General features: G+C 41.2%; 1 protein-coding gene across 8 annotated transcripts in view; it reads right to left on the bottom strand.

The window, feature by feature from the left end:
* Nucleotides 1-26,753, bottom strand: part of KCNJ16 (potassium inwardly rectifying channel subfamily J member 16) — a 145,955-nt gene that overhangs the window by 45,946 nt on the left and 73,256 nt on the right. For 2 of the 8 annotated variants that reach the window (XM_019818169.3, XM_045044283.1), the window contains exon 1: nucleotides 10,965-11,098. The exons of 2 other annotated variants lie outside the window; for them this stretch is intronic. The gene's annotated coding sequence lies outside the window, so the exon portion shown is untranslated. Of the gene's footprint in view, nucleotides 1-7,730; nucleotides 8,668-10,964; nucleotides 11,107-26,753 lie in introns of those variants that run through there. 4 more of the 8 variants (XM_019818171.3, XM_019818168.3, XM_045044285.1 and 1 more) reach the window with 4 other exon arrangements.

The following is a 26,753-nucleotide window of genomic DNA, read 5'->3' as shown; positions in this document are numbered from 1 at the left end:
AGAGAAAATGAGGCAAAAGGCAAAGTTGAGAGGGTGAGTCAACCATACTCTAGTAAAGAGAGAGCAGGAATAATCTTCACACGATGGTGCTGATTAAAAAGCAGTTTTCATGGGCACCTGGTTAAGTGTCTGTGTGACTCTTGGCTTTGGCTCAAATCACGATCTCACAGTTGGTGAGTTTGAGCCCCGTGTCCAGCTCGGACAGTTCCACCGACAGCACAGAGAATCCTGCTTGGGATTCTCTGTCTCCCTCTCTCTCTCTGCCCTGCTTCAGCTCGTGTGTGGGTGCGCTAACCCCACCCCTCAGAAAGAAATAAATAAACTTTTTAAAACATAAATAAATAAATAAATAAATAAATAAATAAATAAAAAGTAGTTTTCATAGTACAGTTTTGGCATAACATTTTGAGGCTATTTCCAAACTTCAATGCTTGTTTAAAAATTAATAGTCAACGAATTTTGCTATGGGTTTTTCATGTGTCCCATTTTCTCACCTTAAAAGGAGGATTAGTTATGCTGAATCAGCACACACATTGTCTCTGTGGGGAAATGGTTGGTGACTTAAATGAACAGGTATCATCTCATGAATGAAAGGGTTTGGGTTAGTGTAGAGATTTGGTTGCTATCCATTCAGCACCACTACACCTACTTGAGTGAAATAAGGCAAAGACCAGGGGACCTAAATTTACTAAGATATCTAGATTCAACTTATTCCCAGTGTTTACTTTTAAAAGTAGAGGTAATCTAACATCACACAGCCCAAGCAAGACTCGGAAAGCCACTGAACGTTTAGCACTTCCAAAGCTTGTTCATGTGCATTAATCTCACTTTTTGCTTGTAAAAGAGGCAAAGCAGTTCTGTTATAACACCCACCAGCGTTAATTAAGACTCTCTTCCATCACACAGTTAGCTATTTGGAGGCCGGAACTACATCTCAATCATTTAATTTAGATTCTGAATGGCAGGTGTCAGAGGCAGTAGGTTTGGATTGTATTAGTTTAGTGAAACTGGGACTACATGTTCCAGATTTCCATTTCCTTTATACTTCCGGATTAGCCTGGAGCCTGGAAGATATTTTGCATGAGATCTGTGAGGTGGAAGGAAACCAAGAGCCATGTTCTTTTTCCATCAGAAGGTTGGCATAGGGCATGAGGTACTGTGGGTGCTCACACAGGTTGTCACTGATGTGCCAGCTCATGTTATTGGCAGGGGACAGCAGATCATCCCCAAATTTCTGGGACTCTCTTCCTTCAGTTTCTATAGCTTCATGTTACATGAGAGAGGGTACCAGCTTCTCTTGCTGGCCACCCTCATTTTCTCATTGGAGGCTCACATGCTGAGAGATGGATGTGAGCTCCATTTCATCCTGGTGGCTCCCAGCTAATTTTCACTGCTTCTCGTTTGTCTTCCTTTACTTCATAATGCATCTGTCTTTCTAACTGCCTGCCTCATGGCTTCAGGCTCCAGCATCAGATAAATACACACACACACACACACACACACACACACACACACACACACACACACACACTTAATAGGCTCAATTATCAGGGTTTGATTACAGAAGCAGAACCACTAGGAAAACTTGTATTTATTTTATAGATGAGGAAGCTGATGATACAGAATTAATTACTGGCAAGTAATTATGGGGAGACTGAGGACTTCTGGTGTTGAGCCCAATGTACCACTGCACCATAATGTCTCTTTAGTCTATCTACTCAATCCCTGGTATGTAGGGTGAATTCCTAATACCATCTTAAGCTCATCATTAAGACGTGAAAAGAAATTCTGACCACCTACTCCATAAACAGAGTGACACTCAGTTAACATCCATGCAATTTAGAACAATAAAGCACAGGAAATGGACAACTTTGGAAGATAGTAGAACCCTGTTAAGCAGTTACCAAGTTCTATGGGTTAGAGACCATTCCCTTTATCGAAAAAACCTACCTTGCATCCAAACCAAAGACTTCTCTATAAGGGAGAAAAACATCACTAATTAGTTTGTCCGCCCTCCTCTCTGTTCTCCACATTCCCTATTAAATCCTGCCCCTTTCCTAGAATCAGTCCCAGGTAATAGGGAGCTAGTTCAGTCTTAGGACTATAGTCCTGAGTGATTTGGGGGAGAAGTGATTCGCATGCAAGCTACTACCTAGGTCATACATACCCACTTTTTATTCCATTTATTTCTGCTCTGCCTTCACCCTCACCTGAAAACTCTATGTGCCAACCACAGGACGTCCCACATTCTTCCAAACATGTCAGGTTCTTTATAAATCAAGCAGACATTTCTTCTTTCAGCTAAAACACATACATTACATGCACCATAAAGCTTCTCTCAATTCCCCAGGCACAGTTGATTTTTCTGCCTGTGTCTTTTTTGCTAGGTTTTGACTTTACCATTGGCAACCAACTGATAGGTCTATCTTTATATACCCAGTGCCCAGTGGAATGAGCACTGCACGCTAACTTAGGAGAATGGAGGTGCCATTTGTTCAGTTCAAGACACCAAAGCGTAACAGATGACAACATTCTGCCCATTGAATGGCAACGGGGTTACCAAATGCTATTATTTTGATGCCTAAAATAACCATCCACGATACGGTACTAATGATATGGCGATTACCATGGTATTCATTTGTGTATAATTAAGAGAGTCTCTTACTTTTCTCACGCACACAAAAAGAAGCATGGTGACTCTGAACAGCTAATGTCTACAGGACACAACCTGGACTTCCACTCGACGCTTCGCTCTGCTCAGGCTGTACTCCTGGGCCTCCGTTGCATAAGCTCCTCCAACAGATCATAACCAAATTCCATGCGCAAATGGAGAAATGATGCCCACTGTCTACACCAGCAAAGAAGAGGAATGATTTGATGCAGTTGTGCAGGAGACGCACACACAAAACAATCTTTCTATAGCAATATAATGCATGGAAACCTTGTCCAGATTTCCATCATACTTAACTCCTGTGAGTGTAAAACACAGTACATTCCGCCTCTGTTTGGTTTTGTTCAGGTCTGCTTGTTTGTGATTTTGCTTTGCTTAGTTTTAGTTCTCTGAAAGTTCTTTTTTAGCTTTTCAACTCCTAATGCAAATGGTGTGATCTTATCATCAGCTCAATATTGTTATCGAATACAGCCAAATAAAACGTTAGTCATGAGGAAATAAAACCACCTTCTATTCCGACAAAGCCTAAATTTAAATATGTGTAACGTTTCTCCAATTAGTCACACCACTTTCTCCTTGAGTGTTCTCTAACCACCCACAAGTTGGCTCAATTCTGACCTAAACAAAAGCCAAGTTAAGCATACGAAAGGAACATGTTTCTTGCTGTGACAATCCTGCTGTATGGCTCATAGTCTTTAATATTCTGGCACCTTCTCAATGGTAGTTGCCAGACCAGGGAAGGATTTTACTGAACCATCTATAAATAGAACTCAGTAGTACATTACCAGAGCACTAGAAGGTCAGTTAATAACCTAATATCTCATCAATGATGTTTGAGCGTGTCATTCGGATAAGTGCTAGTCGGCATGAGCTATTCAGCTCTTGTACAGCAGAATTGATATGCCAGCTTCTCTCTAGGAGAGCCCTGGATCAGAGATCTACTGAAAAATTTTTGCAGCCCAGCCACTATGCTAGGTGCCTTGTTTTGTGAGGTTATTTTGGATTATTTTCCCAAAGTAGAGACAGTATGTCCTGAATTACCCATTGTTTGGAAAAGTCTCACATGAGATGTGAAGAGCACATAGTTGTGAAAAGACTGGCCAAGTTTGTGGGTGAGTAGATATTTTTCTGGGGCAGAGCCAGCTAACTAATCAAGTAGTAACCTAACCCAAGAATTTGGTCTCACAAAAATCATCCTTTAATAGTACTTCTCAAAAATTTTCCATTAAAAGAAAAACCTGAAAAAAAAAACCATAAGAGAAATGAGTATGTTCCCCTTATCCCTACCCCAAATCCTAGGGGATCTGAGAATATAATACAAAAGATTGAGCTCAAGCTCACAATGTTCTGGTCTTATTATTTTTCTTCAAAATCTATGCTAGTTTTCAATACTGATATAAATCTCAGAATAACCTGAATTACAAAAGTAATTATTTAAACTGCTTATCAGTTAAATTATTTAATTCCTCTTGTTCTCCTTCCAAATTCTTGAGTTAAACTACTGCTTCTAAAAAGTACTCCACGTTTACCTTGTGGCTTCTCCATAGTTCCTGGCACATCATTACCACTATGAACATAGTCATTTGGAAATAGGACTCAGACACATGAAAAATAAACTGCACGAAAATATAGGAGAGAATATATAATAGTTGGAAAGTATGGTGTAGACTGTGAAGTCAATTGAAGAAGAGACAATGCCATCGGAAGGACAGACAATGGATGTCTTTTAAAGTAACTTATTCTTTGCCTCCATTGAGAGAAATTACTTTGTCTTTGACCAAACTGCGTGTTAAAAAGCCGCAGCACTGAAAATACTGCATGAAATTAATGGATACTTCTATAACCAAATGATGGCGTTTTTAGGCATATCTATTCTGTGAAATTTAAAATGGAGTAACTAACAAAGTCTGGTTCTTAATCTTTTTACAGAAACTGAAGCTTCAAACTCTCATAATGCCTGTATGACAAAATACAATCCGGGTGAAAATGCTCTATGTCACTTTGAAGGTTAGTTTTCTACATCAGCATGGCTAAGTTATGGTGTCAAGTTGTTTGGCCAATCATCACTCCGGATGTTTTTGTGAAGATATTTGTTAGATGTGATTAGCACTTACAATAAGTAGACTTTCAGCAAAGCACACGACCCTCCAAAATACGTGTGGCCCACATCCAGGCAGTGGAAAGGATTAAGAGTAAAATTTGAGGCTTCCCAGAGGAGAAGCAATTCTACCTCAAGACTGCAATATAAGAAACTCTGTCTGAATTGCCTGCCCACTGGTTTAACCTGCACATTTTGGACTCAAGTCTACAATATCAACTCTTGCCTTCATTTCCAACCTGCCCCCTTAACCTGCAGATTTCAGACTTGCCAGCCCTGCCGGTCACACGACCCACTCTTTAGAGTAAGTCTCTTTTTCTCTCTCGCCTGCTTTGTATACCCTATTGGTTCTTTTTTTCTGGAGAACCCTGACTAATACAGTTACCAAACTTAGGGAAAGGAAGATGACAAATGTAAGGCAATGAAAAAGTTTGTAAAACAGCTCATAGTAAAAACAACATCCATGTCTAACATTCTGCATTCTAGAAGCACACCCTGAACAACACCCACAGGCCCCAAACAAGGCTTAAGTAGCCCTATTGCTTTCCTGAGAAAAAGTTCAATGGGTTGATGTGCTAATCCTATCTTATTTTATCATGGTACTGGGCCATTGAATTGCCCTTAATTATGTACAGACCTGCCTTTTTCTGCCAGGCTGAGGGCAGGGAGCAAGGTTTTGTTATCTTTGTATCCAGACTGAATAAAAGATTATTGATTGCATGTGAACATGGTTCTAATTTAAAAGGGAATATAGTGAAAACTTAAAAGTCACCATAATAAAATACGCTTTGGGTCCCAGGTAACTAGAAAAAGTTGCATTTCAAAGGGAAAAGCCTCTTTAAAATGCTATGCACATTTTGTGTCTGAATCCTTGATTTCAGAGTAGAAAACCCTGGAGGAAAACAGTCGATCCCATCTTTTTTTGTGCAAGAGCAGCTATAAGAAAAATTAAGTCATCCGCTCCTTACATTTAATAACCACAAAGTCCAGGGTACACGCGGCCTAAAGAATAAAGGTGAGAATTCTCCTCCAAGTCCGCTGAGGCTAGCCAGCTAAGATAGCAGGATGCAACTGTCTCTACATAGGAATGTTTCAGTGTGATGCCTTTCAGAGAGTAGACAAGCCTGAGTTCTTGGGCCTAGAAACCATGAGCAAAAATAACTGATCTGAGTTTATTTCAATGCTAATAGATGCTGTGGACGAAATGTGTGTGTCCTATCAAAACCCATACGTCGAATCCTAATCCCTAATGTGATGGTATTAGGAGGTAGAGCTTTGGGGGAGGTGATTAGGTCATAAGGGTGAAGCTCTCATGAATGGGATCAGTGCCCTTACGAAAGAGACCCCAGAAAGCTCTCTTGCCTCCTCTGCCATGTGAGGATCCAGTGAGAAGATGGCCCTCCATGAACCAGAAAATGGGTCTCACCAGACGCTGAATATGCTGGCACCTTGATACTAAACTTTCAGCCTCCAGGACTGTGAGAAATAAATGTTTGTTGCTTAAGCTGCCAAATCTGCAGTATTTTTTTTTTTTGGTAGTATTTTTGATACAGCAGCCAGATTCGATTAAGACAAAATGCATCTCAGAAGTACTGTCTGTTTAGAGCCCTTATTCCCATGGTTCCAACAAAGGAACCATTTGAAGATGCTAAGACTGATGGATGGCCTATGGTCATTATTTGCTAAAATCTAAGAGAAGAGCACATCCTAATCAGGGGAGAGGCATTTGGAGAAAGCCTTCGATACTGTTTTCTGCCCAAGAAAAGTCCTTTTGCTTTGGAGCCCGCTGTCTATTGGCAACAGCTGGGATGGGCCAACGAAGGCGTAATTTCTGTCACGATGAGATTGAACATTTCTTACAAGTCTCATTTGGTGAGCAGGTCTTTGGCCTCAGCACAGTCTTGATGTGAAGATACCTTTTCAGGGACGCCTTGGGTGGCTCAGTTGGCTGGGCATCTGACTTCGGCCCAGGTCATAATCTCACGGGTTGTGAGTTCGAGCCCCACATCAGATTCTGTGCTGACAGTTCTATGCTTCTGATTCTGTGTCCCTCTCTCGCTCTGCCCCTCCCCTGCTCTGTCTCTTTCTCTCTCAAGAATAAATAAACATTCAAAAAAAGTTAAAAAAAGATACCTTTTCATTATTCCATTGGTCAAACTAGAGAGGCCACGTCTTCATTTACCCTCATCCCCACTTGTGTATTTTCTTCATCCACATCACCTGCCTACCATCTACAATACTCTTCCTCACTGTCTTTATAGCTATTAAAATTTACACCTCCCCCTGCTCTTTTATAACATCTCAAAACACCATCTCTTGACACACTTAGCTTGCAGAATCCTCTCCATTTTGGATAAAAATTCTGGCACATCTCCATGACCTCATCTACTACTACCCTTCCCCTTGCAACTTTGCTTCAGCCATGCTGGTCTCCTTGCCATGTCTCAGACGTGCCAGGCACACTCGGAGTCTTGCACTGGCTCTTCCATTTACCTGAATTGCCCTTCTCCAAGGTATCCATATTGCTCACTTTCTCACCACCTCCACGTCTTTGATCAAATATCACCTACTTGGTGAAGTTCTCCTTGACACTTGTATTTAAAAATGCAAACCTGTGATAGGCAGGTTTGAAGATGGCTCCCTATGATCCCTGCCTCCCGGAGTTCATGTTCTTGTGAAATCCCCTCCCCCTGAGTGTTGGCTGGAATAAGTGACTCACTTCTAATAAATAGAATTTGGCCAAACCGAAGGGATGTCACTTTCAAGATTAGGTTTGAAAAAGACTCTGTCTCTGTCTTGTTTACTTGCTGCTTGCTCTAATGGAAACCAGCTGCCATGTTTTGGATATTTTATGGAGAGGCCCACATGGCAAGGAACTCAGGAAGGACTCTCGCCAACAACTGGTGGAGAACGGAGGCCCCCCCCTCCAACTCCCCCAAAAGAACCAATCCTGCCAAGTACCATGTGATTGAGCTTGGAAGAGAATCTTCCCCCATGCAAGGCTTGAGATGGTTAGTCCCAATAGACACTTTGACTGCAGCATGTGTTCCAGAGGACCCAGATCAACCTGGATTCCTGACCTAGAAAGTTGGGAGATGACAAATGATTGTTGCTCTGAGACACAGTTGTGGGGAAATTTGTTACACGGCAATAGATAACGAATACAATATTCTCACTCCTCCACCATCGTTCCCCAGTAATTCCTTCATCCATCATGTTTTCCTCTGTACTGCTTATCGTCACTAACATGATTTTAATTTTACTTATCGATAGTCTCCCCCAACATCTACTAAAATGTGAGATTCATAAAGGTAGGAATTTTTGTGTTTTTCTTTTCATCAGTATGTCCTTTTCATCAATATATGTGTAATCAATGCCTGGCACAGAGTAGTCAGTCAATACATTTTTGTTGACTGCATGACCTATTATGCATTGACAAATCATCTGTTTTTCCTCCTTCACTTGTCTTAAATTCCCAAAGAAAGTGGTTTCACTGCAATAAACAATCTCCCACGCAACGCTTAGGCTTTAGGACTGTTTTGTCACTTACTAAATATTTGCTGAGAGAATCAATCAATGAATAAATCAGAGAAAAACACCTCTTACTAAGTGCAGCACTAAGCAAATCAGGGAAGTGGCAGGATGACCCATCATCTCGATGTCAGTGTCACACAGGGGCTAAGGGGTTCAGACTATGATGGTAGAAAAAAGAGAAGAAAAGAAAAAGAGAGAGGGAGAATTCTGGAATTTCCTTTTCCACAAACAAAACGTAGGTCATTGCCCTCCAAAGAAAATTAATTTATTTCTTTCCCATTATCCCCCCAAAAAGAAAAACAATTTACTTGTGGAAAAAGCAGACAAAATTTCCTCCATTCTGGAAGAACTGTTTTTACCAATGTGACGTTATTTTGTGTACCTAGAAAAGAAGAGCAGTGCCAGGCACCACTTTATAAAAAGAATCAGGGTAGATTCTTAAGGGCTAAGCCTTCAGTCACATAGAGTAATGGAGCCATGATGATAGGCTCCCACTTGGTTTGTTAAAACCAATATCCATGGACAAAACATCACTCACAGGTTCCTAGGAAGAGGCTATTGGCAACCTGTGTGTCCTCAGATACATCCACACCAATGAACACACATGAGAGATCTTTTGGGGGCATTTCCTCTTTGTCCTTTGTATCAAGCCTATTGGCTCTCAATATCATTGGGATTAGAAAAGGTAGGGTACTGTGTGGTAATGTGAAGTAGACACATTTTATGCCTAAAGTTAGGTTCAAGGGCCAGCGTTCCTGGAACAGGAAAGTAGCGTAGGATATTTGATGATACATTCATATGGGACAAAAGCTGCACAGTTTGTTCAGATGATGAGTTTTACAGATTCAAAAGAGGTTCACCTACATATATGGGTTGATACCAAATATTTACTCTACGTACTGTTTATATGTCTATCGTTTTCCCCAAAATTACGCTTTTGGTCGATTTCTAATTCTCAACTAGTTGATATCCAAGCCTTCACTCGGACTCACCCCTAAGTATAATGTATAGTATATGTATGTATACTATGTATACACATACATGGGAGTATACGTCTATACATACATATGTATAATGTGTGTATATGTATAACGGAAGACACGTCATTTTCAATGTCCTTGAAGATTCTTGTTCTCTTGCAAGTCAAAATATGCTTACTTAGGAAAGTGCGTTAAAATAGTATGCTGAGTACCCCTCCCACTAGGGTCTTTTCTTCCGGTTTCAAATGTGGTCCTGGTCTTGTTTTGTGTGAGACTAATGCCTTGGATTTACCACACTTCTCATGTTCTAAAAATAATCACAAGCAGGAGTTACATCTACCAGTTACTTTCATTCCCTCACTATATCTTCCTCCTTCTCTTTCGCTGGCTCTGTATCTGTCTGTCTGTCTCTCTTCCTCCCTCTTTCTCTTCTTCTGCTGATTTGAATGCACTTGAACTCTGGACGCTGTTCACTTTTAAATGATCTGGCTTCATTTCAAGAACTTCTTAAATGGCATTCTGCAAACCAGCTGTGCTTTAGGTTCTTCATACGACTCTACTGGTTAAAATCTGACATAGGGAGTGGTTGGCCTACAATATCCAAAGTAAAGTGGCAAAACACATTATTCTTTCTTCCTAAGGCTCTGACTCTTGACCAGCTGTAACAGTATTCGGCAGAAATACTCCAGTTCTATTTCCCCAAGGACCTTTCAGTTCCTATGACCATCTAAGAGTTTGATGCACCTGATCAAAATCCACCTGGTTGGTAGAAAAGTTCTTGCCTACCACCCGTATCCACCACCAACAGAAACAATTTGATTATATGTGATAGAGAATTCGTAGTATCCAGAGGACAAAGATCAACATGTCCACACGTCTCTAAATAAATGCCCAGAGACACAACTTTCTAAGATTTTAATGCACAAGGAGAGGGGCGGGAAGCTTTAGAGAGACGACAGTAAACACGACAACAGAAAATTCTCTATTTCTAATTTATGTTCAAAGGAACCTAAAAATGGTCGCCTAGCTTTTCAGTGTGTAAAACTTGCTACTCTTGATCTCAGGGTCATGAATTCAAGCCCCACACTGGGCACAGAGCTTACCTCAAAAAAATTGGCTTCACACAAGCAATTGGCAAAAAGGAGGATTTTAAAATAAGTCTCAGCATGCCTTTTTTTGTTTCCTCTCATATCATTATTTACAATTCTCAGAAAAAATTAACCTATTTTTCTTTAAGGTTTTTGAGGGTGTGTGTAAAAGCACATTTCAATGTTGGAAGCTATCTATCCACAAATGTATATACATTTGCACAGGATGCAATCATTTGCTTTTGAAAGAAATTATAGAATGCTCCATCTGGTATTGAATATGGAATACGATAAAGTCCCTTTTAGATATATACATGTATAGTGTCACGTAAAAGCTGTTTAATAAACCCTGTAAAGACCAGTTTGAGAGCATTTTTGACCAAAGCCTCAAAAGAACTCAAAGAATATGACACAATGACTCCTACTTATTAAAGCACTTGCATAGGAAAATAAATTATCTTAATTGCATTTAACTCAACATTGACATTGACATTGCTGGGCACGGAGCAATGGTTGCCCCATACAGAAGCCAGCATGAGCAAAGCATAGGCTGAATGACTTTGTATAATAACAAAAACTGAGCAAATGCTTACCTTTATTCACTGTCCCCACAGAAGATCTACAAGCTGGGTGCTCCCAGCTGAGCAATGGTAAAAATGTCCTTTAGTTAATAATAAAGGAAAGAAAAACTCCAGACACCAAGAACCTGAGTTAACCATTGACACAGGTTTGTTCCTACAATTCCACCTGAGAATCGACATAGGTAGCCCTTGGCATCTTATAAAGCAGGCTATAGCCAGTCAGCTGAGACAGAGGTTAGTTACCTCACCACCCCTGTCCCTCTGGGGGAGGTACAGCGTGAAGGGCATTCAAGCATACCCTGACTAAGTTTTCATGAGGTCAGGGATATAAAGGAGGAAGAATTTCCTGGGCCAGAAATACGTTCGACAAATATTTACAAACAGGGTTGTTGAGACCTAACCTATGGAAACGCTCCTGCCCGGAGGGGGAGAAGAACAAAGAAACTTTTTACCAGAACTCTTTGTCTACCTCTTAGTAGGTGAGGGTTGAGACCAAATGCCAATGAAAACTGAGACAGGACAGTTAGAAAGAGCTAAGCATCCATTCATTCCTTTAATGATTAGTTACCACGTGCAGCACGGTTCCAAAGAACCAGTTGAATGAGCCCTGATAAATGGAAGATAGAGATTGAAGCCAGAGGGTGTTCCCTCCCCCAATCCCAAGGATCAGAGCTTAGGACAGAAACGATTAATAAAAAACACAAGCTGTGGGTCAATGCACAAGGTTCAGTCTGACAGTTACTCTGTCCCAGCAACAGATCCTAAGACATTAAATGAAATGGCGAGTGGTCATGTGGTCAGGTTGGCTGACCATAAGTCAGAAAATCGAATAAGTGCAGAGGTGGCTTTAAAAGGGTAGAGTCAGGAGAAAGGTCCAGAAAAATGTGAAAGGAAGCCACAAGAAACTAAATAAATAACATCTTAAGTTCTTGCAAACCTGAGAGAGTTATACCCACAAGAGCTAAAAAGGAAGATTGTGTAGACGAGGAATTAATATATTTCTTTACTCTGAAGAGCATCAGTAGCTAGGGGATCTAGGAGGCCCCATCCAGTTTGGTTAGCCCTCCATATTTAAGGGGCCATTTCCGGGGTCTGACCACAGTTGCCATTTTGAGCTTGTTTGGTTTTTGTTTCCATTTTTATTTATTAATTTATTTAACGTTTATTTATTCTTTGAGAGAGAGAGAGAGCTGGGGAGGGGCAGACAGAGAGAGAGAGGAGAAGAGAGAGACAGAGAGAGACAGAGAGAGACAGAGAGAGACAGAGAGAGAGAGAGAGAGAGAGAATCCTGACCAGCCTCCACACTGCCAGCCTAGAGCCAATGCAAGGCTCGAACTCAAAAACTGTGAGATCAGGACCTGAGCCAAAATCCAGAGTCAGATGCTTAACCGACTGAGCCACCCAGGTGCCCCTGTTTCCATTTCTAAAAGCGGAAACACTTGAGGAACATAAGATATGGATTTTAATGTTATTGCTGTCAGTTACTAGCTTTGTGATCTTGGGAACTACTTTCCCTCTCTGTATCCCACTTGTCTCATCTGTAAGATGAAGATAATAAAAATAAATAGAAGACCTACCTTAGATCTTGACCTGAGGATCCTGATAGGAGCACTTAATTTGCAATCTGCTGCACAGAATCAGGCAGAAGAGTGAATCCTCTAAGGGACCTATCTTTTCAATTCCCAGTGAATATTAGAGAGGCATTGGACACCAAGTTGCCTCTTTTGCAAAGCAATTTGAATGCTAGGGGAAATAGGACATTTCCATACTAATCGAGGCCACTTCCATTGTGGTTTAGCCATAGTAAGTCTGACTTGGTCATTCGGTGAGTATTTTATCACTTACTCTGCTTACCTCCTTCCTTGTTTGAAAGCTGAGCTCCCTTTGTTAGCATTCCATCTGAAATGACTTTTACAAGAACAGCATGATACACATAACACCCTCCGCTCTGCAATGACCATTTCAGGAAAGGTGGCTTTGTTTGGGTGAATGTTTGGATTGATCTAAGAAGATGAGACATCTAAACACAGCCTAAAAAAGACTGCAGAGAAGAGCAGGACAGAAGGCAAGATAGAGAAATTGGATGGTTTCCCAACTCCAACTGAGTCAGAAAATCACAGCGTGGCTTCATTCCTTTGTTTGAAGTAAATTCCCAGAACATCAGACACACCCATACTCACATGTAACTAGAAAAACACTTTCTAAAGCCAGATGAAAATGATATCTGGGTTGGCTTTTTGGTTGCATGTCTATGCCTCCTACATCCACCTTAACTGAAAATGAACTTCACTGAAGGTCAGCTTTGGTGAACTGTAATCCTCCCTGAAACAGAGAGAGACACCGAGGCAAATCGAAGGGGCTGGTTGTTGTAAGATTTGTCAAGTAATAACATGATGAAAGAATTCATTAATAAGGTATAAAAACTTTAAGTGATGCATAATTCTCTTTGTCAATAATACCATGTACTTGAATGTTGTTCAACAATTTTAGTAATGGTCTAAAGAGAAGTTAGAGGGGCACCTGGGTGGCTCAGTCAGTTAAGCATCCAACTTCAGCTCAGGTCATGATCTCATGGTTCCTGAGTTCAAGCCCCATGTTGGGTTCCACATGGACAGTGTGGAGCCTGCTTGGGACTCTCTCTCTCCCTCTCTCTCTGCCTCTCCCCTACTCTCTTTGACGTTTATTTATTTTTGGGACAGAGAGAGACAGAGCATGAACGGGGGAGGGGCAGAGAGAGAGGGAGACACAGAATTGGAAACAGGCTCCAGGCTCTGAGCCATCAGCCCAGAGCCCGACGCGGGGCTCGAACTCACGGACCGCGAGATCGTGACCTGGCTGAAGTCGGACGCTTAACCGACTGCGCCACCCAGGCGCCCCTCCCCTACTCTCTTTGTCTCTCTGTCAAAATAAATAAATAAACCTTAAAAAAAAAAGAAGTTAGATTATACGAAGAGGCTGTTTATTATGTTGAATTGAGGTATTACTAATCTAGCTCTCTCATTGGCAAATTGTTTTTGTTTGGTCAGCCTGATGTCTGTTTTTGTAAGGCCTGCAAGCTAAGAATAATTTTTACATGTTTAAATGGTGAGGGGGAAATTAAAAGAAGAAGAATATTTTGTGATGTTTGAAAATTATATGAAATTCAAATTTCAGTATCCGTAAGTAAAGTCATTGGAATACAGCCACATTCATTCATTTACGTATTGTCTAGGCTGCTTTTACTCTCCAATAGTAGAGTCCAGTCCCTCAGGGCCTCAACAGAGCCCATGTAGCCCTCAAAAACTAAAATACAGTTTCTGGCCCTTTACAGAAAAATGTTTCCCAATCTCCGAGCTAGCTAAACTGTACAATTCCCTAGTCTCCAATGACAATGTTCCTCTTTTCTGATTAACGATTAATACATGGTTAACTCCAAATCAACTCTATAAGTTAAAATCTGATCTGCCTTTTGTACAATCCAGCAATTATGCCCCTGGATCTTTACTCAAAAGAGCTAAAAACTTACACTTCCACAAAAGCCTACACATTGGCATTTAGAGCAGCTTTATTCATAGTTGTCAAAACTTGGAAGCAACCACAATGTTCTTTAGTTGGTGAATGGATAAGTAAACTGTGGTTAAAGAATGGAAGAGCTGGGGCATCTGGGGGGCTCGGTCGGTTAAGCCTGTGAATCTTGATATCGGCTCAGGTCATGATCTCACAGTTCATGAGAGTTCAACGCAAAGTCAGCTTGGGATTCTCTCTCTCCCTCTCTCTTTCTGCCCCTCCCCTGTTTGTGCATGCATACTCACTCACTCTCTCTCTCTCAAAACAAATAAGTAAACTTAAAAAAATTAAAGTAAAAAAATAAACCATGAAGAAAACTTAAATGCATATTACTAAGTGAAAGAAGCCAGTCTGAAAAGGCTCCACACTGTATGATTCCAACTATGTGACATTCTGGAAAAGGCAAAACTATGGAGACAGCAGCAAGATTTGGGGGACAGTAGCACAGACACATGAATAGGCAGACCACGGAGAACTTTTAAAGCAGTGAAAACACTCTATATGGTTTCATAATGAAGAATACATGTCATCATGCATTTGTCCAAACTCATAGAATATGCAACACCAAGAATGAACCCTAAGTTAAACTATGGATGTTGGGTGACTATGATGTGTCAGTGTAGGTTCCTTCTTGATTAAAAAATAAATGAACTATTCTGGTGAGTGATCTGGTGATGGAGGAAGCTATGTATGCGTGGGGGCAGGGACTAGATGAGAAATCTGTACCTTCTCTCAATTTTACTGTAAACCTACAACTGCTGTAAAGGGATAAAAATCTTTTTAAAAAATCCTATCTTTCCTTCAAGTTTCCTTTTACCAACTCTTCCTCTGCTTACTGTAAACATCAACTTATAATTTATTTTAAAAATAATTTTAAGAAAGAACAAACTTTTTTCAATTTTATTCATTTTTGAAAGAGAGAGACAGAGAGAGAGAGAGAGAGAGAGAGAGCACAAGTGGGGGAGGGGCAGAGAGAGAGGGAGGCACAGAATCTGAAGCAGGCTCCAGGCTCTGAGCTGTCAGCACAGAACCCCATGTGGGGCTCGAACCCACAGACTGAGATCACGCCCTGAGCTAAAGTCGGCCATTTAACCGACTGAGCCACCCAGGCGCAAACTTTTAAAGAAAGAACAAACTTTTTAAAGGCACTGTCCCCTTCAATTTATATATTACAGTCCTTTGTTGCACCCCTCATTTCATTTACTGAATTTTAAATACTTGTGGGTAAGGATTGACTGAGTCTTATCCATCTTTGTTTTATTATTTTTTAATTATTTTTATTTTAGAAAGAGGGAGCCTGAGTGAGAGAGAGAAGCAGAGGAGGCAGAGGGAGAGAGAGAATCCCAAGCAGGCTGCAGACTATCAGTACAGAGCCCAAAGTGGGGCTCAAATTCACAAACCTTGAGAACATGACCTAAGAGTCGGGAGGTTTAACCGACTGAGCCACCCAGGCGACCCAAGAGAGAAAATCTTAAGCAGACTCCACACTCAGCATGGAGCCCAACGCAGGGCTCAATCTCCTGACTCTGGGACCATGACTTGAGCTGAAATCAAGGGTCTGACGCTCAGCCGATGAAGCCACCCAGGCACCTTATCCACCTTTCAATCCAACAAAATATCTAGCAGAAAGCTGTGACACAGTACATGGTAAACAATGAATCCTTTTCTTAAACAAGTATGCCTTATCTGTTTGTTAGCACTTACAGACTGCGAGACAGTCTGTGGGAAGGTCTTACGAGCTTCCCAGCCATTCCTTGTCCATTTCCCACCTGTTCAGAAGCCCAAGGCCACGTGCTGTCTAGAGACTCTACCTACCATCATCATTCCTAGAAAAGTGCCTGTGTTTATTTTTTTCTCTTTGTCATCCCAACTCTCAAATTTTTATTCCATGTGTCTCATATGTCACTTGCAGGAGTCTGACGTACTGTGTTCCAAGCCCTCCAGAATAAACATGCTAAGAGGCAGAGGACAAGGGGGGAAAAAAAGAGTTAACCTGAATTTGCTCTTAAGGAGCAATCCAGTTCAGCATTTTTAGAAGATGATGGACCCTATTTCCACAAATGATTTAAATAAAACTGATGACGTTAACTGCATCAAAAGGGCTTGATACACTGAATCATGCAAACAGGTTAAAAGCTGCATTATCCTGGGGCGCCCGGGTGCCTCAGTCGGTAAAGCATCCGACTTCAGCTCAGGTCATGATGTCACAGTTGGTGGGTTCAAGCCCCGCTTGGGGCTATGTGCTGACCACTCGGAACCTGGAGCCTGCTTCAGATTCTGTGTCTCGTTCTCTCTCTCGCCCCTCCCCTGCTTGCTCTCTCTCTCTCTCAAAAATAAATAAACATTAAAAAAAAAAAAGCTGCATTATCCTTCTGAGGGGCGGGAACAGGGAGAAATGGGACAAATGCCTTTAAAAAATCTCTCCTGGCTGTTTAAGTTGCATATGTTTATCGGAGATAATATGAGTAAAAGTGCAAAGAAAGCAATCAGAATCACTCAGGAGCCTCAATGTCCTTTGGTGAAATGATTTGCCTTCTTCTCCCGTATTGTCTTAAGATAAAATTGAGATTCAAATTGTATTAGCAATTTTGAACCTTTGTTTTTTAACCTTGGTCAAGGAGCTCTCGTCTTAATGGAAAAGAATGCACTCCTAACCTTGGAATTCCCAACATCCAAGGATAGGCAAGTGAAGCAGGCCTTCGGGAGCGTGGGTGCCGGCCTCCCAGTACTCCCCAGTCACACCCACATTTACGGGTATGGTTTATACCACGCGGTGGGCATTAGCTGAAACCATGCCCGGAGAGAGCTTTATAAACTGTCAAGCAAGCGCAGATGTGATGCCACGTTTGAAGGTGCGCCCAAACATTAGGTAGATCCTAATCCCGTGCAAGAATCCTGTGGGCTCGTGTGTTGAGAGGCTGTCCCTGTCCTCAAGGAAGCATGCCTTCCGAGGGAATGAGAGCTGCATCAGAGGCGGCTGGACGGATTTCAAAAGGCGCCTTCATTTCAGAGACGATTTTGCTCTTACTAATTTTGTCTTGGTCTATCCAAGGAGAGATTTGAGATAATTACCTGAATACTTCAAGCTCCAAATCCCCTAACTTCCTTCCCGCACCGATCACTTCATTAGGAAATATTTGAGGGAGTCTCCTTTACCTGCGGAATGACTTCGCATCTTCGCTCTTCCTACTGGAGGCGAACTCCAATCCCGCTCTCCCTGTGCCCTTTTGTCCTCTGTCAAACTTCAGGAATGAATTACAAGGAGGAAGGTTCTTGTCTCATTCCCTTCCAAGACATTTTTTTTCCCCTAATGCTTTCCTTCCCCCCAAAATAAGAATTACAAGTGATATTTCCTTTGACAGCTGGTAACTAATCCCACCTTAGCAGGAAGGAGAACAGGAAGCCAGCAAAGGAATTTTCCATTCCGATGTCCCTTTTAATTTTTTTTTCCACATCAGGTACTTTTCAAAATCTAGACGTTTCCAGTGAGTCTGTATATCTTCTTGTTTTGTCTACCAGCCTCGCGTGTCTTTTAACTTCTTCTGCGCCGATGAAAAGCCTGACTGCGGTGATGTTTGTAATTGGAGGAGGGAGAATTAGAGAGCTCTTGAAACTCCAAGGGGAATAGAACTGAAATGGGATTCCTTTGCTTATGCAAAAGGGGTTCTTCCTTTTGTAGAGATAAAGTTCCCACAAACCACAAATCAAAATGCCTCATAGTGTCAAGAGACACTTGACTACACTACAACTTTGACTTCTGAAGTAAGTCTCTGCTCAACTATCTCGCCTGCTGGACTGCCTTCCTCCCTCCCTTCCTGCCCTTCCATTTTTCCTTCCTTCTTCCCTCTTCCTTCTTCCTCTCTCCATGCCTTCTTCCCCCCCACCCTCGCCTCTTCATCTCTTCCTTTCTTTTCTGTTTAAAGCGCTCTGTGCATTTTACCATGCTCCACTCCTTCCAGAATGTATATAACAAGAAGCAGAAGAAAAAGGAGAGTCAACTTGAACTTGTTTTTTCAAGGAACAATCCAGTTCAGCATTTTCTTTTAAAAATTTTTTTTAATGTTTATTTATTTTTGAGACAGAGAGAGACAGAGCATGAACGGGGGAGGGTCAGAGAGAGAGGGAAACACAGAATCGGAAGCAGGCTCCAGGCTCTGAGCTGTCAGCACAGAGCCCGACGCGGGGCTCGAACTCACAGACAGTGAGATCATGACCTGAGAGGAAGTTGGACGCTTAACCGACTGAGCCACCCAGGTGCCCCCAGTTCAGCATTTTCATAAGACAAGGCACAATAGTCCAATGAGTGCTTTTTTTTAAATGAGGAAATTATAGTTTCTTAAGGGAGATTTGTACAAAATGTGAAATAAATATATTCACGTAACTTGGTATCATTTCAAAGGACACGATTTGATTAAGATGATGTCCACAGCAACATGGTAAAGTCTGTAAAAGTAACACAGCTCTGTGTTCTGAAATTATTTTTTTCTGAAATTTTTAAAAAATTTCCACAAGCCTGTTTTTACTGAAGCGACAATAATTAGAATCTAAATAAAAGCAACAATGGGCCCCTGGGTGGCTCTGTCAGTTAAGCGTCGGACTCTTGATGTCATCTTGGGTCAAGATCTCACGGTTGGTCAGTTCAAGCCCCAATCAGGCTCCAGGCTCTCAGTAGGAAAGCTTCTTGGGATTCTCTCTCTCCCTCTCTCCCTGCCCATTTCTTTTTCTCACTTACCCAGTGGGTAAACTGAGGAAGGCACAAGCCTCTTATATTAACTGCTCAAAGCCCCACATCTAGTCAATAATGGCCCCAAGATATGAACCCACACAGTCTGGCTATGGAACCAGAGCTCGTAACCACTTGTTTTTGCCTAGGTATCAGCCGAGCCAATCTTTCCTTGGTTTGACAAATATATTGTCTTGTGTAGACATCAACAAGGAGCCCTGGACTGAATTGCAGCAGCCCCAGATGAAAGCAAAGTCATTTCAAATTACAGCAGCTAGAGATCAGTATTTGTGTCTCTAGTTCTAAATAAAGTCACCTGGGACACCTGGGCGGCTCAGTCGGTTAAGTGTCCAGTTTCGGCTCAGGTCATGATCTCACAATTCATGGGTTCAAACCTCGCACCGGGCTCTGTGCTGACCGCTCCAAACCTGGAGCCTGCTTCGGATTCTCTCTCTGTCTCTGTCTGTCTCGCTCTCTCTCTCTCTCTCTCTCTCTCAAGAATGGATAAACGTTAAAATAAATAGAGAAAGAAAGAAAGAAAGTTAATACAATAAGCAAATACAACTAAATTATAATGAAAAATCTCAAAATCTGAAGTTTAGATTCTCTTTTTGACAGATTTAAAGGCCAATGTAAGGCAAATAGATGAGGCAAATTTATATCTTAGCATAAGATTTTGTAGGATTATTTAGTGTGTGCTTAGTGTTTTCACCCAGCTCAGAATGATTCCTATGTGTAAGGAACCTGCCACCCCGCCTCAAGTACTCAGCTACAGATTGCCCCTGCCTGAGCTCTAGACTCCCCAAGAACTCTGATGTGAAGTTCACTGCCATCTCCTTCCAGGTCCTTTCAAACCCTGACCACCTTTCCTTTGAGTTTCATACTACACCTTGTATTCCTATGATAAAGTCCACTCTCAGCCTATTTTACCTATTTCCTTAAGTAAGCCCAAATTCCTAGGACCTTTGAATAAAGACCACTACCTTACAACTCCTTGAGGGGCGCCTGTGTGGCTCAGTTGGTTAAACGTCTGACTTCGGCTCAGGTCATGCTCTCACAGTTCGTAAGTTGGAGCCCTGTGTCAGGCTCTGTGCTGACAGCTTGGAGCCTCGAGCCTGCTTCCAGTTCTGTGTACTCCCTCTCTCTGTCCCTCCCCTGCTCACGTTCTCTCTCTCTCTCAAAAATAAATAAACGATAAAAATTTTTTTTTAATTACAACTCCTTGAATTTTTTCACTGAGTCTTACACCTGTTATATAATCAAACAGATACAGAACTAGAATTTCTGCATTTTTCTAGAAGAGATAAAAAGGCAGGGAAGGAGGGCAGAAGGGAAGGAGAAGATAGGAAAGCATCCTCATCTTTTAGAATAGGATTTAGGTCTAGATATTTATATCTATCTATATTTATATATAGATAAAAATGTATCTATATATTTTTATTCCTATATTTCTATATTTCTATATAATATATTATATATTTTAAAATTTGACTTACATCTACCTGTATTTATATACAGATATATAAATATAAAATATTATATATTTTTTAAATTTGGTTTAACACACATTTCCTGAGTCCCAAAGAATGGGCGTGTAGTGTTCATAACACTACAGTTACGAAATCAAATGAGAAGGAGTTATTAGTCTAGTAGGAAAATAGAACACATATGGAAACGTCAAGAGCAAAACTGCTGCATTTTAAGCAATGTGGATGCTTAAAAGCACAAACCCGGGAGCCTGGGAGGCTCAGTGGGTCGAGCTTCGGACATCAGCTAAGGCATGATCTCACAGTGAGGTGAGTTCGAGCCCCGCAGCAGGCTCTATGCTGACAGCTCGGAGCCTGGAGCCCGCTTCGCTTCGGATTCTGTGTCTCCCTCTCTCTCTGCCCCTCCCCCCCCCAGTATAAATAAACTTCAAAAAAAAAAAAAAGCACAAACCAGTTGGTATGGGATCAAAGTAAGGACAATCCAATGCACTGGCAGAGCTCAGCAAAAGCTGCACGCGAGTGGTAATTTCACGAGGAGCCAGTGTGCTTTCAAGAGGTCAGAAAGGGTATGCGTGGATTCTGAGCCTAAAGGGAAACACGAGCAAAGGCAGAACAGAGAAACTATTGGCGAAACAACAGCGTTGCAGGTTGATGCGGTTTGGGGCACCTCTACAGAAGCAAAGTCTGAAAGAAGCCGTGCCAGATCCTGGAGGAACTTCCTCGTCCACTGAGGACGCTGTGTTTGGTGCGGATGCAACGCAGAACCACTAGAAGCCAGAGTCAGAAGGGGAATCTGCCCACGAGTGTGGTGGAAACGGACAGTTGGGCCGGGCGGTGGCGTAAGAAAAGGGGGAGGAGCAAGACAGGGGTCACTTATGAACGAGAGCCGAAGTCAGTGAGTAGAGAGAGAGTTGGGCAAATGTAAATGGAAGAAAAATGCCTTCGTGTTATTTAGCAGCTGATAAAATGAAGCAATAGGGGAGAAAAGAGCCAAAGATAATTCTTTTTTAAAAAAAAATTTTTTTACTGGTTTTTTTATTTTTGAGAGAGAGAGAAAGAGCGTGAGTGGGGGAAGGGCAGAGAGCGAGGAGACACAGAATCTGAAGCAGGCTCCAGGCTCTGAGCTGTCGGCACAGAGCCGGACGTGGGGCTCGAACCCAACAACTGTGCAATCATGACCTGAGCTGAAGTCAGACGCTTTACCAACTGAGGCACCCGGGTGCCCCAAGAGTCAAAGATAATTCTGAGTTTTCATTATGTGAGTACATGGGAGGAATTTTTCTGAAGATTCCTTACTTCTTAATGAGAAGAGTATTTTTCAGTGGTATCAACTTAGTACAAGCAGCCAATGCAGGGGCAACACAACTAGAGAAAAAGTCAGGAAATTGGGACCTGCTTCTGCATTGACAACTAACCACAGGTGTGCTTTTCTAGTAAGCAAGGACCATCACTAGGATTTCTTCTAGGTTTACAATTGTATTATTCCCTGGGTCCACATTAAAATGAAGCTTCATAAATAAGAACAGGGATTATGCTTTTTTTTCATTGTTCTATACTACAAAGTCAATGTCTAACAGCGGTATTTAAACTGTAATATGCCCTCAATAAATACATGCTGAATAAATGAGTGAGTCAACAAAAGATTGTTTATAACAAAGTGAAAGGACTGATTGATTCATATCTTCTGTTTTTGTTTTTTAAACTCAAAGTAGCCATTTGGAGGGTTTTTTTTTTAAAGTTACTTATTTAGAGAGAGATACAGAGAGACAGAGAGAGAGCATGAGCAGGGGGGGAGAGAGAGAGAGAGAGGGAGAGGAAGGATCCCAAGCAGTCTCCGAGCTATCAGCACGGAGCCCAATGTGGGGGGCTTGACCCCGTGAACCGTGAGATCATGGCCTGAGCAGAAATCAAGAGTCAGATGCTCAGCCAACTGAGCCACCCAGGTGCCCCTAAAGTTTTAGCCTAAGTAGTGGAGCTGGATTTGACATCAAAAGATTATAGTCACACTTCTACAATCTTCCAAGTTATTTGCTATTGCTCACATGTAAATGTTCCCAGCAATGCTTACTCTTCAAAATGGAAAATCTTTGTACCTTTCTATATATCTCTTATTCCCATTGCCATCTCTACAGGTTGCTAATACTATATAAAATAGAGATCTACCTAGTGAAGGCTGAAATGGAAGGAGTTACTTTCAAATTTCACCGGTTTGGAAATCTTGCATTTGGTTGTGGATTTCTATTGTGCAGTTTGAAGATAAAATAGATCTTGAATTTTTTTTTTCTACAATAAATTGGCTGACTGTATTTACAATGCCCAGTTATTTCAGTCCCTTGTAAATCACAATCCAGCTTAGAAAGCAACATATTTCACATCTCAGCTATTGCTTTGACTCACAAGGACAAAGAATGAAGGAACCAAAACTTGGCAGAAGTGGGTAGACAAACCTTTGCTCACAATTATTCTAGAAAGTGTATTCACAATTTCTCCTTTCCTGATCTACAGCTTCAAAAGCAGTTTGCTAATTCTCTCCCTCACCCCAAAACCGCACACTACCAAATACCTGAGTATTTAACACTACGTACACAAAATACCTTAGATGGTAGATGGTTTATTTCTTTTTTAAAAATTTTTTAATGTTTATTTTTGAGAAAGAGAGAGAGAGTGAGAGAGAGAGAGAGAGAGAGAGAGAGAGAGAGAGAGAGAGAGATGGAGACAGAGCATGAACAGTGGAGGGGCAGAGAGAGGGAAACACAGAATCCAAAGCAGGCTTCAGGCCCTGAGCTGTCCAGCACAGAGCCTGATGTGGGGCTGGAATCCATGAACCATGAGATCATGACCTGAGCCAAAGTCAGATGCTAAACTGACTGAGCCACCCAGTCCCCCCATAGATTGCTTATGTCTAATAAGGATGTTTGAACGTTGTATCTAATAACCTATATACTATCTCATCCCCATCTGAACCCACTACTATTTTTCCTTATCTAAAATTTAATAATATAATGAATTGGATATGCAAACAGTTCAGTCTATGCTATAGACTTAAACTATAGTAAGATAAAATAGAACCTTCATAAGATAAAAGAATACCTTCTAACATTATATTTAATATTATCCCCAAAAAAGTACATGCAAGTATTCATTTCAATAATCTGTAAATTACAGAAGGTGTTTCACAGTGAATTTCACTAAAGTTAAACAAAGATGTAATTACATGGTTTAGCCACAGCGTATTTTATTAAGTTCAGTGTTAGAGAGTGTTACATTCCTAATAGTGAATTCAGGATGGGGTTTAAATAAATCTATTCTCTTCTCTTATGCAAACTGATATCTCTACGAAGTGGGGTTTGGTAGAAGGAACAAATGTCACTGTGTGTGCACGTGTGTGTGCGTGTCTGTCTGCTTTAATGGAAAAGCTAAGAAACCAATGAAGTAACATTCCTATTGGTTACGGGAATAGAATGTTCTCAAGTGGGTGAGATGGCTAGGCTCTCTTAAAAATGGGAAATAAGAATGTTAGCACTACATTTCCGATTACTGAGCCCATCTATTTTATTTCTACTGCCCACAGAGCAGAAAGGCATACATTGTTCCAGCATGGGAGAATATGCAACATTGACCTTCTTCTTCCCCTTGAACCAATTTTCACAAAATAGAACCCAGTGAAAGAAAACACAGGGATCCCCAAATGCATATTGAAAAGTAATCCATTTTTCACTCATCAGATAACAACACTTAATGACTTGGGTAACCCAACTTCACTCTCCAATGGCCTTAATGAAAAGGCCAGTTCATTCCATTAGGAAATCAGTGAGATGAATCGTAATGAAAAACTGTGACTCTTTGCCAGGATTTAGCAAAGGCCATGAATAGCCCAGCTTAAAAGTTGAATTTCTTGTTTTCCTTCCTGTGTGGCTCTCTTTGAAAGGACAAGAAAATGGTCCATTTGGTCTTTGGAAAACCCATCTCAGGGCGTGAGATACTGCCAACTGGTTAGGTTATCTTAGGTAAATGAAGTCACGGGAGCATTAGGAATAAAATGACCAGAGGGCAAATTTGCAAGTGAAAACAAAGTGACATGTTTAGGTTTTCTGACTAATGTAGTGAGGGTAGTGAGCAGATCGTATCCCATAGAAAATAGCACCTTTGGGACACAGAGTCCTGGCACGTTTAAGTGTTTTCTGCCTCACCCCCATTTCCATCACCCATGAGTTCTCTTCGACATAATAGTTCTGCTATTATTTCTTAAAAATCACCATGCTATGCATGATCTAGGAAAAAACGAAAAAGAAAAGGACTTACAGGGAAAGTGGCAGGGGGGTGCATAATACTCCAAGGTTTTGTCAACAATACATTCAAAAAAGAAATTTAAAAAGAAAATAGGACCCTAACAGAAGGGGTGGAGCAGTTTTGCACTTGGTCAGTAGTAAGGAATGCATCAATACTACAGGAAATATGGCACTTTGTCTTGAGAAAGGCCTGAGGTTGACTGGTGGATGTGGGCATCAGGAGAAGGGTTTACAGCTTGTGAGTGACAGCAAAGTGGTAGAAGGAAGATTATCTGAAATCTGATGGGAAGTTATAATATCAGGGGTGGGTGGATGAGCTCCTAACACATGTGGTACATGGAGGTGACTGCAGGTGTCCAAGGACTGTGCAGATGGATTTTGTGTCTTCCTGTGTGGCTCTGGTAAGGTGCAGGTATAGCAGTTTTCATTCACCTAGAGTTTCTGGAGGACAAAATCACGTATGGGCAAACACAAAGCTTGCTCAAATGATGCGTTATACTCAAGCCACCCCATGTTGCATTCAAATTGTCCCCTTGTATATCAAGTGCACTGGAACTGACTTACATTTGCCAAACAGGTGTTAGAGCAGAACTGACTGTATATTCTCAGGTTATACTTTTTTAATACTTAAACAGTCAAATGAAGAGTTAAATTTTTTCTTAATCTTCTGGAGATTTCTAGACAGGTGTTCAGTGTTGGGTTGACATATTATATCATTCTACCTCTATATTCATTACCTAGCCCCAATAATACCATTTACCTGCTCATATTAGAGGACCATAATTAGGGTAGAATTGCAGGAATCGATCAGGGGCTTCCTTTCTTCTTGCATGATGGAATGCCTTATTGATTGGATTATGTTACCCCGTAGCTCATCTTCCACCTTCTATCCTAGTTGTATTTTTTTTTTTTTATGCTTCTATTTGTTCCGGATCTTAATCACAGTATTCCATAGCATACCAACTTATTATTGCTACATTCCAAAAATTTATCTAGCAACGTCTTATCCTCGAAACGTTCTTTTCTTGTTTCATTTAAAGTTGGATTTTGTTGTTACTGTTTGGTTTTTCTGTTGTTGTTGTCGGTCCAATTCTGTGACACTAATCCACTTACATGAAGTAGCCAAAGCAAAGGCTTTTCAATATATCTCATCTGGTTTTTCAATAACGTGCAGAGTTCAGGAGCTTCTCCGTCTAGGAATCTTACTCACTCTTTGGAAACGATTTTACAAGGATCCAATGTAAATATGAAATAACAGGAACACCCACACCATGCTTGGCCCCTTTTTCATCATGTTTTTAATGCTAATCCAAGAAAACAGCCTATAAAATATGCACACACGTATGTACACTGCAGACCTTCTTGTAAACATCCCTTCTGTGATTAAATTGATTCCTGAGGAATTGGTTAAGACAAGCAGTACCAAAGGTCACTTTCAAAACTTCCTGTGCCCCTGAGAATGTTTTGTGTTAATAATATGCATTAGTTTTACAGCCACTTAAGAAGACCTTGTTTATGTCAAACCAGAAACAGAGGGCCAAGATTAAAACTAGGGGTAAATCCTATCACTCCAATACCATCACATGAGTGCAGACTTCTGGAAACAAAAGAAAGCTGAGTTTTAAAAGATTCACTCAAAGTCTCAATTTCTTGACAAGTTATCCCAAAGCCTCCGTACAAACAGAAAGTAACAGAAAACGGTGCCATCCAGGGACAGAGGCCATCTATTGATCTGGACAGGATGATAGATGAGAAA

This window comes from Felis catus, chromosome E1 (genome assembly GCF_018350175.1).
Source record: "Felis catus isolate Fca126 chromosome E1, F.catus_Fca126_mat1.0, whole genome shotgun sequence".
In the NCBI taxonomy this organism is placed as follows: domain Eukaryota; kingdom Metazoa; phylum Chordata; class Mammalia; order Carnivora; family Felidae; genus Felis; species Felis catus.
This window is presented reverse-complemented; position numbering and strand designations above follow the sequence as displayed.